This window comes from Mustela nigripes, chromosome 1 (genome assembly GCF_022355385.1).
Source record: "Mustela nigripes isolate SB6536 chromosome 1, MUSNIG.SB6536, whole genome shotgun sequence".
Taxonomy (NCBI): domain Eukaryota; kingdom Metazoa; phylum Chordata; class Mammalia; order Carnivora; family Mustelidae; genus Mustela; species Mustela nigripes.
Genome location: NC_081557.1, coordinates 82,060,144 through 82,075,736, shown reverse-complemented (window position 1 = coordinate 82,075,736; position 15,593 = coordinate 82,060,144). Strand labels below are relative to the sequence as shown.

General features: G+C 35.5%; 1 pseudogene; it reads left to right on the top strand.

Annotated features, from left to right (window-relative positions):
- Positions 1–31: 31 nt before the first annotated feature.
- LOC132009474 (U6 spliceosomal RNA) lies at positions 32–127 on the top strand (annotated as a pseudogene).
- Positions 128–15,593: the final 15,466 nt, after the last annotated feature.

Sequence of the window (15,593 nt, the reverse complement as noted above, 5' to 3'; positions counted from 1 at the left end):
GATTATCCAAACCAATGTACATCAAGCTCACGTGGGCAGCACATGTACTAAAATTGGAACAATACAGAGGTTAGCATGGCCCCTGCATAAGGATCACATGCAAACCAGTGTACCTCATTATGAAACTTCAGTGTATCAGGGAGAAAAAGAAGTTCTAAAATCATACAGAAAAGGGAGTGTGCTTGAGATTTTCTACTTCTGCCCCTCCTGCCATTTACACACACATTCTTACTCTCTCAAATAAATAAATAAATAAATAAATAAATAAAATCTTAAAAACAGCAACAAACAAATATTATCAGGATGACAGCTGGGCAATAGGCCTGAGCAAGGCCAGTCTAAACTGAAAAAGGAGACTGTAACTTCTGTAAGGGAGGTCTTCAGGAGAAAATTGGAACTGCGACATTTTTCAGGGAGGATTGACCATAGGGAAAGTTTTATAAAATTATGATTAAAAAGAAAGAGCAAATTTAAAGCACTAAATATGCACATCTGATGTATTATTTTTGAAAATATACAAAGAACCCTTAAAACTCAAAAAGGAAAAGAAAAATTGAAAAGTGGCCTTACGATCTTAAAAGACACCTCAAAAAAGAAAATATGCAAATGGAAAATGAGCATATGAAAAGATGTAAATATATGTCATCAGAGAAATACAAATTAAAACAACAATTAGATACTACCACACACCTATTAGAATGAGCAAAATTTCAGAAATTTGACATTAAATGTTGTCAAGTAAATAGAGCAGTAGGAATTCTCATTCATTGATGGTGAAAATGGAAAGTGGGACAGATACTTCAGAGGACATTTTGAAGTTTGCAACAAAATTAAACGTATTCTTATCCTATGAACCAGCAATTGCACTTCTTGATATTTACCCAAAAGTGTTGAAAACTTATGTCACAACAAAAAACGAAAAAACCTACACACAGATATTTATAGCAGCTTTATTCCTAATTGTCAGAACTTGGATGTCCTTGAGTAGGTAAGTATATAGGTAAGTTCTGGTACATGCAGATAATATTCTATTCAGAGCTAAGATGAAATGAGCTATCAAGCCATGAAGAGACATGGAGGAAACTTAAATGCTTATTTTTTAAGTGAGGAAAGTTCATCTGAGAAGGCTGTGAACTATATGATATTCTTGGAAAGGCAAAACTATGGAGAGAGTAAAAGGATCAGCAGTTGTTAAAGGTTGAAGTGGTGGAGAGGTATGAATATGTAGATCACAGAGAATTTTTAGGGGCACGAAAATCTCCTATATGATACCAGGTGTCATTATACCTTTATCCAAACCTACAGGATATCTAACACCAGGAATAAACTATGATGTAAACTGTGGGGTTAGGGTGATTATGATGTACCAATCAATGTAGGCTAATCAATTGTAAATAATGTATCACCTGGAGTGGGATGTTGGTAATGGGAAAGGTTGTTCACGAGTTGGGGTAAGGAGTATGTGGAAACTCTCTGTACCTTCTTCTCGGTTTCAGTGTGACCCTAAAACTGCTCTTAAGACAATAAAGTCTTAATAAGCAGACAGTTGTTAAATAGACAGTAATAATAGACTAAAAGTCATTAATTAGGTCACCCTATTCATTCTAAAGACTTAATAAAGTCTTAAGAACAGTCAGAGAGAACATAACTGTTCTCTCTGGATTTGTGAATGAATACATTTTATTTTGTTTTTAAAAATTAGGGACGCCTGGGTGGCTCAGTTGGTTAAGCAGCTGCCTTCGGCTCAGGTCATGATCCCAGCGTCCTGGGATCAAGTCCCACATCCGGCTCCTTGCTCAGCAGGGAGCCTGCTTCTCCCTCTGCCTCTGCCTGCCATTCTGTCTACCTGTACTCGCTCTCTCCCCCTCTCTCTCTCTGATAAATAAATAAAATCTTTGGAAAAGAAAAAAAATTAAACATAGTTAGCACATAGAGAAGTGTCTATTGTTTTCAAAAGGAAAATGACTTACATAGCAGTCATTAACCTGGTCTGCCCCTCTCTTTCACCCACTCTTCTAAGCTTTAGCCATGCTTAACTTGCCTCCATTTCTCAAGAATGTCATGCTCTCTTGTTCTTTGGACTTCACACACACCATTTAAATTTATCTCTAGTGTTTTTGCCACTCCTCCTGCATATGTTCCATCCTTTTCACCTGAATAACTCCTACTTATTCTTGAGATCTTGGTCTACGTACTTCTTTCTCCCTGAGATGTCTGTTGTATGCTTCCAGAGTACCTTGTCATAAATACTCATTCTCAGATAATTATTGTTTAATTTTCTGTCCTCTCCAAAAAAATAAAAAAATTTTTAAAAATTTGTACTGTTCTTAGGTTAAGAACACATTGCCTGGCACATAGTAGGTGGTAATCAGTTACTAAGTATATGACTTAGTCTGTGAATGAGACATAGTGTATTTAGTGCACTAGGAGGTTAGTCAGTGAACTTTGGATTTGGTTAATAAATATTTATTATATACCAATAATTTGTAAACATGGCAATATAATGGATAAAAATTGATTTTCAAAAGCTTTTCTTCTTTTCCTTCAAGAAGTTGTTCTTATGGTGGGAGGGGTGGAGAACAGAAATACTGTTAAAGATTGAAAAATGCAGGTGTTATTTGAGTCAGGACCAGCTACCTTCAAGGTTTTATGTGGGTACATGAGTATTATGATTCATAAAGATGCCTCTAATGCTTTTTTGTTTGTTTGTTTTTTAAGAGAGTGACTGACTGAGAGCAGGAGTAAGGGGCAGAGGGAGAGGAAGAAAGTGAACCCTGAGTCCGCTCCATGCCCAGTGTGGAGCCCAACACAGTGCTTGATCTCATGACCCTGGGACATGACCTTAGCTGAAATCAAGAGTTGGATGCTTAACTGAACCACTCAGGCATCCCAAATGTTTTATCAGTAGTAGAAACATCCTAAACATGAGAGTCTTATACAGTTTTCTTAACTTAAGAGAGTAGGTCTATTCTGAAACTGATATGTAAAATTTATTTTAGGATAAATGGCAATATCCATGCATTCCACGAAGATAAAAAGTCCACCCTAGCTAAAAATGATAAGGAAATATACAGAGTCAACATCCTCAGTGGAAATATTTAATGTTTCAACATTCCTTAGATTTTGAAAGATAATAAAAAAAGGTCTGAAGCACCACAAAGCTGGCCTTCTGGTTAAGTTCCTTTGAAAAGATAAGCTGATACAAAAACACCTTTTTTGCCCTTTGTCTTTGTCAGAATAAACTGCCTTCCTAGACAGATGGCAGGTTACTAAATGTCAGCTTAGCTTTGAGGCAGATTAATTCACATGGTGTCAACATAAATAGCTGTTGACTTGTGGAAAACCAAATAATTCCATAACAAAACCCAAATATTTTATTGTAGGCAATTTTGCTTTCAGATCATATTTCCTGTGTTATTTTTGCACTGTTTTTTGTTGTTATTACTACCAATATTTGCATGTAAACAGGATCTCTGTTGCTTAGCAATTCATTATTTCTGTTATTTCTTCTAAGCTGAGATTGGTTTAGTTCTCTACTAGGGAAGAGAGCTGTTTGACTTCTCTCCCATGTACAACATGTATCCCTTTTCAAATCTGGACATAAGTCTGTTTCTGGAACAATTCACTCAAATGTTCTTTAGACTTATATTTGTTTTCCAATGTTCACTAGAAAGGAGTTGAAAAGATCATTACATTGGGCTATTGTTACTTTCTGCTTCATTTTCTTTGCGATAACCCTTTCTTCTCCACTTTCCCTACTGGATCCCATTCCAGAAACTTCCAAAATCAGATTTGATAGGAATGCCTGAAATTGTTTTAATACAATTTTAATGTCAAAGAATGTTAGAAAACTCCTATAGTGAAATGATCTAAGGATAATTAGGGAGGAGAGCTACTAATAAATTCAGTGTACCTATGCAAATCTCTTTATAAGAAATTTATTTTTTTAAAAAGTCTGCACACCAACAATGAACTGCACGGAGGGCTGCAGAATCATGGAAGGCAGCATGTCAGAAACTGCTAACAATAGAATCAGGAAGGTTAAGGCCCAAGAAAACAAAACATGCTTTTCAAGCTATATTTGGAACAGGAAGATGAATGTGGAAGGTAGTTGGGAGTCACACTGTAATGTTATCATAAGGAAGAAAAAAGGCAAAACTATATAAAGAGCATTTTGCTTCTAGAAGAATTGTGCTTAAGCTGAAAAAAGATACTTAGAAAATCATGATAAGAAATTTAAATTAGAGAGAAAAGAACTAAGGAGCATTTAGCCGTTTTTAGTAGATTAATGTCTAGAATAATTTCTTCTCAGGGAATAGAAAGAATTTGGAGCAGTGATGGTCTCTAATGGAATTGATAATCTTGTAAAAGTGACAGAAAATTATTAGGTTCATTAAAGTTTAAGTATACAGATACACTTTATTTTCAAAAGGAAAAAAAACCTGGGATTCTTCAACAATGGACTTAACATCAGTCTCATAGCACAAAAGCTACACATGAATTTCTGTTACTCTATTGTGATTGTAAATATCTATGGTGTTAAAGGCACTTTTTTATTTTATTTAATTAATTAATTTATTTAATTTCTTTTCAGTGTACCAGAATTCATTTTTTATGTACCACACCCAGTGTTCCATGCAATACGTGCCCTCCATAATACCCACCATCAGGCTCACCCAACCTCCCATCCCCCACCCCTCCAAAACCCTCAGATTGTTTTTCAGAGTCTATAGTCTCTCATGTTTGTCTCCTCCTCCAATTTCCCCCAACTCCCTTCTCCTCTCCATCTCCTCATGTCCTCTGTGTTATTTCTTATGCTCCACAAATAAGTGAAACCATATGATAATTGACTCTCTCTGCTTGAGTTATTTCACTCAGCATAATCCCTTCCAATCCCATTCATGTTGATAGAAAAGTTGGGTATTCATCCTTTTTGATGGAGGAATAATACTCCATAGTGTATACGGACCACATCTTCCTTATCTATTCATTCGTTGAAGGGCATCTTAGTTCTTTCCACAGTTTGGCGACTGTGGCCATTGCTGCTATGAACATTGGGGTACAGATGGCCCTTCTTTTCACCACATCTGTATCTTTGGGGTAAATACCTAGTAGTGCAATTGCAGGGTCATAGGGAAGCTCTATTTTTAACTTCTTAAGGAATCTCCACACTGTTTTCTAAAGTGGCTGCACCAACTTGCATTCCCACCAACAGTGGAAGAGGGTTCCCCTTTCTCCACATCCTCTCCAATACATGTTGTTTACAAGGCTGATATCCAGAATCTATTAAGAACTCCTCAAACTCAACATATGCAAAACAGATAATCATGTCAAAAAATGGGCACAAGACATGCACAGACACTTCTCCAATGAAGACATACAAATGGCTAACAGACACATGAAAAAAATGTTCATCATCACTAGCCATCAGGGACATTCAAATCAAACCGCATTCAGATACCACCTTACATCGGTTAGAATGGCCCAAATTAACAAGACTGTTAAAGTCACTTTAAAAGAGAAAATACCACACTGCAAATAAGCCTATCATCCTAACTAATTCAGTACTTTCGTTTTTGTTCATTTCTTCCCAGTTCTTATTGACACAAATGTATGATTTTTGGGGAGTTTTTTGTTTTGTATTTGCAGGTAGTGGTCTACATTTTTAAATGCCATTCTATAACTTTTTGGTATATTAATGTTATGTTTTTAAAACTTTTTAGATTTCACATTTTTTTAATTTAATTTTTTTTTTTTATTTGACAGAAAGAAACACAGTGAGAGAGGGGACACAAGCATGGGGAGTAGGAGAGGGAGAAGCAGGCTTCCCACCCAGCAGGGAGCCTGATGTGGGGCTCGATCCCTGGCCCTGGGATCATGACCTGAGTCGAAGGCAGAACTTAACAACTGAGCCACCCAAGCGCTCCCAAAGACATAATTTTAAAAGAATATAATATCCTGTCATATAGATGTGTGCTAACTTTTGTAGTAATTTATTTATTATTGAACTTTTTTGGCTAAAAAGCATTCTGAAATGAACATATACAGTATATCATTTTTCTTTTTATTTCTTGGAAAAATTTTATTTGAATACATTCCCAAAAATAGGCTGAGGACATCGAAAATTATAAACACTGTGTGGACCTAGACAGAGGCTACAAAATTGCATTGTGAAATGATAACAATTTATTTTGACATCAGCACTATTTTATTTTCATCTTGACAACCCTGTGAATTATGGCTCTAATTTAATTTCATGGAAATTTTAATAGGTATACAATAGAATTCAGAGGTGTTATGTGTATATACTTAGTTTTATGGAGGCTAAGGTTGTCTAATTTTAAACTTCTTTACTATTCCTTTATAAATTTTGTGCATTAATGGGAGCCTTAGAGGTTCTTTTCCAGATTGTGTTTTATATTTTACAATATATTACCTTATAATGATTTTTCATATTTGTTGCAAATATTACAGTTTTTACTTCTCCTTTGAGCTATTCTCATAGGTTTTAACTGCTAAGCAATTAAATGGGTTTGTATCTTTGGAATTCTTCAATTATTTCTAAAATTAATTTTTTTCTTGAAAAATTGTCATATAAGGCTATTTTGCTTATTTTTCTATCTTTTCATATATAAAACATTACCCGGTTGTTAAATAAGGAACTCTTACTGTCGGGCACCTGGGTGGTTCAATCAGTTAAGCCGCTGCCTTCAGCTCAAGTCATGATCTCAGGGTCCTGGGATTGAGTCCCACATCAGGCTATCTGCTCACCAGGGAGCCTCTTTCCCCCTCTCTCTCTGCCTGCCTCTCTGCCTACTTGTGATCTCTCTCTGTTAAATAAATAAATAAAATCTTTCAAAGAAAAAAAAGAAAGAAACTCTTATTGTCAAAGTTTCAAGATATGAGTACAGAATAAAACACGAAAGTTTTCTCTAAACCAGTATAATCCTGATAGGCAAACATCACTGATAATTGTGTGTGATTATTTCTTTTTTTTAATAAACATTTATGTTTATTTGATTTGAGCATAACTGACACACAATATTACATTAGTTTCAGGTATTTTAGTGATTTCAGAACTATATTTCTAACATTCTAACACTTTGAATACTCTCTAAATGTACACTTATATGTCAAAATTTTATATTTACATAAATGAAATTATAAACATTTTTTTAAGACTTGATCTGTTCATTTGATTATGTCTTCAGTCTCTTTTTATCCATCTCAGCCTTTTCAGTGATCACAGTGCACGCCCACGGTATGAAAGTTCTGCAAGTTGTCTAAGCGTCCTTAATTCAAGGTTGCATTCTAATTTGGTTCTGAAAATACTTTATGTAACTCTTTCTTTTTTAAGATTTTATTTATTAATTGAAAGAAAGAGAACACGAGCAGGGGGGAGAGGCAGAGGGAGAAGGACAAGCAGATTCCCGCTGAGCAGGAACCTCCAGAGTAGGCTGGGTCCCAGGAACCTGAGATTATACCTTGAGCGGAAGCAGAGGCTTAACAGACTCAGCCCCTGAGGTGCCCCATCCTTTATGTAACTCTTTGTGTACACATGTAAAATATTGCTATGGGATAAAGTCCTTGAAATGGAGTTATTGGGTAAAGAGTAAATACATTTTAAATTTTGAAAGATAATCCAAGTTGCATACCTAAAATGTTTTATCAGTTTGTGCTCTAATCTATATATATATTGACTTGCCTTTTCTCTGTATCTTCACACGCATTTGATTTCACTAGCATTTAAAAATGTTGCCAAACTAAGGAGATAAAAAAATACATACATGGCAGTTCCACACTTAGTAAGAATATAGAAGATAACACCAAACCATCGTGCCCAGCATGTCCATTATGGGAAAAAAGTTAAATTTTAAAAAATCAAAAGTTTTAAGACAGCAGAGTGTTACAGACGAAACAACTCTAAGGGAATTAAATTCAGATATGGAAAAGCCCTTTTCAGGTAGAGCTGACTTTCTTCTCAGGGAAGATTTTTGATGAAACAGGGCTAGATCACATACATAATAAGTGTTTTTGCATGATACATGCTTTTGTCAGAGAGCTTTGTTCATGACCTTGTACTCTCCAACAATGTTACCACTGACACAGAAAACATAACAGGTATGTTATGTGATCCTAGCACAGCACTCAGAATTCCTAGGACTAATATAGCAATGACATGTACTTAGGATTTAAAAGGCCTATGATAACCTGGAAAAATGGGTTTATTAGAGACAAATCACTTATTTTTAGTAAAGAAATAACTTTAAAAGAACATAATGCCAGAAGTCTTGGCTTCAGGAAGAAGAGATTTGGGCTTTGAAGGTTCTCTTTGTTAAATGTTTTGTGGCCTACAATAGAGTTCTTTTGGTGAAAAATAAATACAATGTTTTTTGTTCGAATCTAACATCAGTCAACCAAGAACAAATTAATGAACATATTATGATATCCAATATGATAAAAACCTTTGAAACCATTTAGAGGGAAAGAACCTATTTTATATAAATTTTACTATGTTAACTGTGAAGCTCTTTCTCTCTTGGTGGGTGAAAAATCAAACTCCACCCTTCTTGGGTTTTCCTCTCATCTCCTGGATTATACTGAAGTTCTTGGATCTTAATTAGGGCCAGAATGCTATTAAGACCTTCCTACCCATTTATCCATAGACTTATTTCTAAGACTCCATTGTTTTCAACTGCATATTCTTTTTAGATTTGTATGTTGCGACTTCTGCTTCAAGGTGGAACACTTGAATATTTGTCTAAAAAGAAACTTTTTTAAAAAAGATTTTATTTATCTATTTGACAGAGAGAGATCACAGGTAGGCAGAGAGGCAGGCAGAGAGAGAGATAGGGAAGCAGGCTCCCCGCAGAACAGAGGGCCCGACCTGGGACCGCATCCCAGGACCCTGAGATCATGAGCTGAGCCAAAGGGCAGTGGCTTAACCCATTGAGCCACCCAGGTGCCCTAAAAAGAAACTTTTTAGTTTATTTGGTTGGCTAAAAATGATTTTATTCACCTTCACTTTTAAAGTATATTTTTGCCAAGCAGAGAATTCATATTCATAAAATATTCACTCATAAAATATTAATAAAATATCATGAATAGAGTTTGCTAATTTTTTTTGAATCTGTGCTGTGATGTGTTTTGTTAGTTTCTGAACTTCTCTGACAAGGTTTCTTTAAATATACTTCTGTCTCATATTCTCCCTTCCTGTTCCCCTGGGATTCTGATTGTGGGTATCCCAGCCCTTCTTATTATACCCCACATATCTGTTGTGTTCTTTTCTGTATTTCTGATCCTATCTTCTAGCTGGCATTCAAACTTTGCTTTCTACTGCTCTGTGTTCCAGTTCCCAGATCCTCTGCTTTACTGTCTAATTTTCTATTAAACCCATTTACTGAATTATTAATTTCATTTATTATATATTTCAGTTCTAGACTTTTCATCCAATTCTTACTCATAGATTCAAGTAAATTCTCTGCTGAAATGCTCTATTTATCTTCCATATTCTTTAAGGTATTAATCTTAGTTATTTTATGGCCCTGGCCAGGTGACTCTAATCTGAATCACTTTGGGTCTGTTTCTACTAGTCTGAATAGTCTTATCTCCTTCCAAGAGTGTATTTTTTTTTTTCTGACAGCCAGATAGAGTCCATACAAATCACCTTCACCTTTCTGTGAATGCTAGGCAAATATATTATGAGGAGAGTTGATCAGCTCAGCTGGGGATTGAGTGATTTCAGACTTGTTAAATTTGGTAAAGCTCAGTGTAGTTCCATTTATCCCTTCTCCTGCTGTGTAACCCATCAGGGTTCAGCCGAGAGCTAGTGTTTCGACCGTGTCTCTTCCCTCGGTCTTTGTGTCTTCTACAGTAAAGGTGGAAAATTCTCTTCTTTTAGAAAGTGCTGTCTTAGCTCTTCAGCCCCTTCCCCATGCAGAGTTAGAATTCGGCAAATACACCAAGGAGTGAACTGGGTGGGTTAAGTGTTCTATTTGGGGGCACCTGGGTGGGCTAAGTTGGTTAAGAGTCTACCTTCGGCTCAGGTCATGATCCCCAAATCCTAGAATCCAGTTCTGTATTGAGCTCCTTGCTGAGTGAGGAGCCTGCTTCTCCCCCTACTTGTGCTCTCATGCTCTCTCGCTCTCACTCTCTCTCTCTGGCAAATAAAAAAATAAAATCTTAAAAAAAAAATCAAAATAGATCTCCATTTTTTTACTCCAGCCAAAAGCTCTGATGATTACTCTGTCCCCAGCAATACCTCTCTCCCCTGAGTCAAGCTTAGGGTTTAACGGGACACCCAGTTAAATCTGAATTTCAGATAACAATGAGTTCATCTGTATCAGAAGCAGGAAAGATCTCCCAGAACAAAACAGTCACTTTCATACATTTCTCTCTTCTCTAGAATGTTCTTCCCTCTCAGCTTTGCTTATATCTACAGTGTCCTGATGACTTGAAGCAATTTTTTTTTAAATTTGGCTTTGCTAGTTGTAGTTTATTGGAAACATTGATTTGCCATAAATCACTCCATTTTACCCAGAAGTGGGTAAAAAGGATGTATTCAGCCATACATCCTTTTCTAGCACTGTATTATCTTCCGGTATGCGTATTCTTATTCTCCCCTGAAAATAAAAAAAACTAATGTGCTTTATATTTTCCTTCATCCATCACATTCTTATTGTCTAGCAGTTTGGGGTTTCAGTCCATGAAGCCCCTTCGAACCCTTCTGAAGCGTTAGATCTTAGATCATCAGTTCCTGCACTCTGTTCCACTATGATACTGATGACATTTTTAACCTAGTCCGTGAGGCAAGGAGCAACTTGGCTCTGTGCCTGGTTCAAGGATATGGACTGCTATACCCATCCTTATACTTAAATCAAAAACAGCAAATGAAGCTACTTTTATTCATTCTTTCATGAGCTTGGCTCAAGCCTCTCAAGTCGAATTTTAAACAAGGCTCTGGCACACCCAACGTATGGAGCAGTTTTAATGTTCAGTATGTCAAATGAGCGCAGTGAGATGATGAAAAATGTTTCTTATCCCATCCCGTGTTATCAGGCAGAACAGCCCCAAGACTTAAGCCCCACTCACTGCTTATTGATTTAGGTTATTAATTTCTAGGCCCTGTTTAAAAATGTTTCATATCTTTCCCTTCTTTTTTGTTATTTTAATTTTATCTATCATTAGTAAATATTAACAGCACAGGACCCTTCTCAGATTATGAGATTATAGTACATCTTGACTGGACTAGAACTCCAGTTCAATGGAATTTTCGTTCTTTTTTTCCTTCTGCTGATTTGGAAGATGTGTGCTCCGTTTCTATTCTGCCAGAGTTTACATTTAAAAATTTAACAATTTGAAGTTACATTTTTCTAAAAAAAATAAATTGCTGCCTACCCCATGAGAAAGGTAATGACCTTAGTGTATAGTAACTTTCCTCTCTTTGCATCTGGTAAGCCATGTTCATCTAATATTTTGATTTTTTTTCCTGATTTTAAACACAAACCATTATTTTTTAGAGTCAGTGCTATTTTGAACTCATCAATAGGTTTTGCCAATATTTTTGTTTACCGTGGTTCTATTACCATTGTTCTACATAGACTGTGCAGTTTATTTTTTCCTCTTCTTGATTTATTTCCTTCTGGCTAAACTATGACTTTTAACAGTTCTTTCTTGGAAGCATTGTGAGCCCTTAGATATCTAAAAAATGTGTTTATTATTTCCTCAATCTTAGAAGGCAGGTATGCTCACCATTATACCATATGTTGAAGGCTAGATTAGCTAGGTATAGAATTGTATTTAGTTCAAAGCTATTTACATCTCAAATATGTGATTTTATTTTCTTCTGTTATCCAAAGATTTTGATGAAAAGTTTTGTGTTTTTCCTGTTTGGGCACTCTTTATTCTTTACCATAGGTAACTTTTAATATTTGCTTTATACTTGATATTCTCCTGTTTGATTACAGTGTGTGTGGTGGATGTTTTTAAATTGGCTCTATATTTATGTGTCTTATATGTGACATTAGTACTCATCACTTTCTTCAATTCTGGAAAATTCTCATCAATTACCTTTTAATTCAATTCAATTATCTTTTACTTCTCCCCCAATCTCTATATTCTCTTTCTCAAACTTCTTTGAAATAATGCAAGATTTTACATATTATATATTTCTTCACTTTAACTTAATTTTTAGTATCTTTTTCCCATGTGTATTTGAATATTTTCCTAAAATCTAGTTTTAACTCTCCTTTGTTTTTGCTATTCATAATTATTTTTCTCTATTTTTCCAACCCTTCTATTGACTTTTTATTTTCAGTAAGTCTTTTTCAACTTTAACATCTTTCATGGTTCTTCTCTGTATCAGTTTATTCATTTTTTTAATCATGTACTTACCTTGTGAATTATATTTCTTCTAGTATTTTTTAAACGTATTGTTAAATCTCATATTTCTATGTATTTGAACATAAATGATTCTGTTTATTAGATCAGTAGACTGTACTTTTAAATAGAGTCAGTCCTCATTAATTACAGAGCTTGTATTTGTGAATTCAATTATTTGCTAAAATTTATTTACAACCTCCAGGTCAATCCTGAAGTAGTTTTGCAATCATTTGCAGATATGCACATGATGTTCCCAGCTGAGGTTGAACAAAGTGATGCTCTATCTTCCTGTTTTGGCTCTCATATTACAAATGTGTCCTTTTCATGGGAATTTTACTGCCAGATTTTTTTGCCTTTTGGCGCGTGTGTGTGCTTCTTGGTCGTGATTTCTCTGTTTAAAAAAGTCCCGAGTGTGTGCTGAAGTACTGTCTAGTGCTCCTAAGTGCAAGAAGGCAATGACGTGCCTTAGGAGAAATACATGTGTCAGGACAAACTTCATCAGGTATGAGTTAAAGTGCTGTTGGCTATGAGCTCAATTTTAAAGAACCAACAAAATATATTAAATAAATTTTCTTTAAACAGACACATACATAAAACTAAGTTATGACTTGATCAATTGGCATAAAAGTTGTGACCAGAGGTTTACAGGAACCCCTTCATTTCCCCTCAAGGCAATGATTCAGTATTCACTAATTCAGTGTTTTTGGTGACTTGATAATATGTAACTATGGTGAATAACAAGAGTGAACTCAGTTAGATTTCTTTGTATGTGTTAACAATTTGTACGTAAGTTTCTTCTGTGGAGGTGTACAGATTCACATATCTTTATGGGATAGTTTTCCTTCAGTTTTATTGAAATATATATGTCAATTATATCAATGTATGTCAATGTATACGTTGTATACATTGTATACATTTAAGTTGTTTAATGTAGTGATTTGATATGTGTATTATTGTGAAATGATTACCACAATAAGGTTAGTCAACACACCCCCCACCTTATATAATCACCATTGTGTGTGTGTGTTTGTGTGTGTGTGTGAGAACATCTAAGATCTATACTCTCTTGACAACTTTCAGGTACATATAACACATTTCTGTTAACATAGTACTCGGGCTATACATTAGAGTTCCCAGAATTTGTTTATCTAATTGGAAGTTTGTATCCTTTGACCAACAGCTCTCCCTTTCCCCGACCCTCACACCCTTCAGCTCTCATTCCACACAGGCGTTTCATCTCTAGTCCTTAATAGCTTGCAATTACTCTGGTTTCTCTCATTGGCTGTGTAGCACCCGCTTTCTGTTGTCACTATCAGAGTGGATTTGTTCTTCATTTCTGACACAAAAACTGCCATTTCTGCCATTTCTGGTCTGGGTATGTTATATATGTACAAGTTTAAGAATAGATCTAAAATTCCTATAGCTTTAGAACAGGGTCAGAGGGATTCCTACATCTATTGATTCTAAAATCTTTAACAAAAGTCCTGATTTTTACTTGAAATTCCACAAATAGAGATCAATTTCAATAACATGTTTCCCAAAGTCTTGTGCCAAAAAGTCATACCCTTTCAGATCTAGACACTGTTCTAAGCTCTTCATACTCTCATTTATCTTTACACTAATAACATGAGGCAGGCTTTGTTCTTACATTCTATTTTAAAGATGAGGCTATCAAGTCCAAAATTCAAAATTTCCCAAGGTTACAAAGCTAATAAGGAGTGATCATAAAAAGAATACACACTTCTAAGCCATGAAGCTATCTTGAGAATATATTTTTCAACATGCTTTTGTCTCGGAATATCAGTTATCTCTGCCCTTCCTCCTTGGTTCTTATTTGTTTATTAAGGCCGTCCTGCATTTCAAATATCATATCCATGTGCATCTCTTTTCTGGGTTCCATAGTTGTGTGTTCTATATATCAGTTTGTATTGTTATCATCTGGTCATTGGTTTGTTTTTTCTCTGTTGAATTATAAACTACTCAGTGGGGGTACCTGGGTGGCTCAGTCGGTTAAGCATCTAACTGTTGATTTCAGCTTAGGTTATGATTTCAGGGTCATGATCTCAGGGTCATGAGGCTCAGTGCTCATTGAGGAATCTGCTTGAGATTTTCTCCTTCTCTCTCTCCTTTTATCCCTCCCTCTGCTCACGCACACACACTTTCCTTCTCAAATAAATAAATAAATAAATAACATCTTTTTTAAAAACCTCAATGACAGAGACCTTGTTTTATCACTTTTGATTGATGGTAGTCATAAAAGTGTGTGATTTAGAGTGGGTCATTGCCAAATGTTTTTGGATAAATAAAGCTCTAGAGAGGCAGACTTGTAAGCCATTTCCATAACCATATTGAGTTATTTTAACAGTTTAAATACAGTTTTACATGTGACTATCAATATAATGCTCTTATATTGCAGCTTGATGTGCTGGGAAATACATGAAGTTTTGGAATCAGTTTAATCGGCATCTGCATTCTTTTTTTTTTCTTTTCTTTTCTTTTGGGTATATTTTTAAAGACTTTATTTTTTAGAGCTGCTTTAGCTTCACAGAAAAATTAAGAGGAAGGTACAGAAATGTTCCTCTTATTTGCTGCCCCTATATATGCAGAACCTCCCTTATTATCCACATCCCCCACTGGAGTAGTGCACTTCTTAGAACTGACTCATTATTAGCACCCAAAGTTCATAGTTTATGTCAGGACTCGCTTTCAGCGTACATTCTGTGGGTCTGGGCAAATATATAATGACATGCACCCAACATTATGGTGTCACAAAGAATATTCTCACTGCTCTAAAAACCCTCTATGCCCCATCTATTCATTCTGCCCTTCCTTCCAGACCCTATACTCTTTATACTCTTCCCAAAGTTTTGCCTTCTTTATAATGCCATACAGTTGGAAGCATCCCCTACGTAATCTTTTCAAAACTCTTCCACTTAGTAATATACATTTAAGGTTCCACTTCCACTTCGTAATATCCATTTAAGGTTCTTCCACGTCTTTTCATGGTTTGATAACTCATTTCTTTCTATTGCTGTATAATGTTCCATAGCCTAGATATGCCAATTTATTCACCCACTGGAGGACATCTTGGTTGCTTTCAAGTTTTGGCAATTGTGAATAAAGCCACTGTAAACACCCCTGGGCAGGTTTTTGGTGGATATCAGTTTTCAACTTCTTTGGGGAAATACCAAGGAACAGGTGTTGAAACCAAG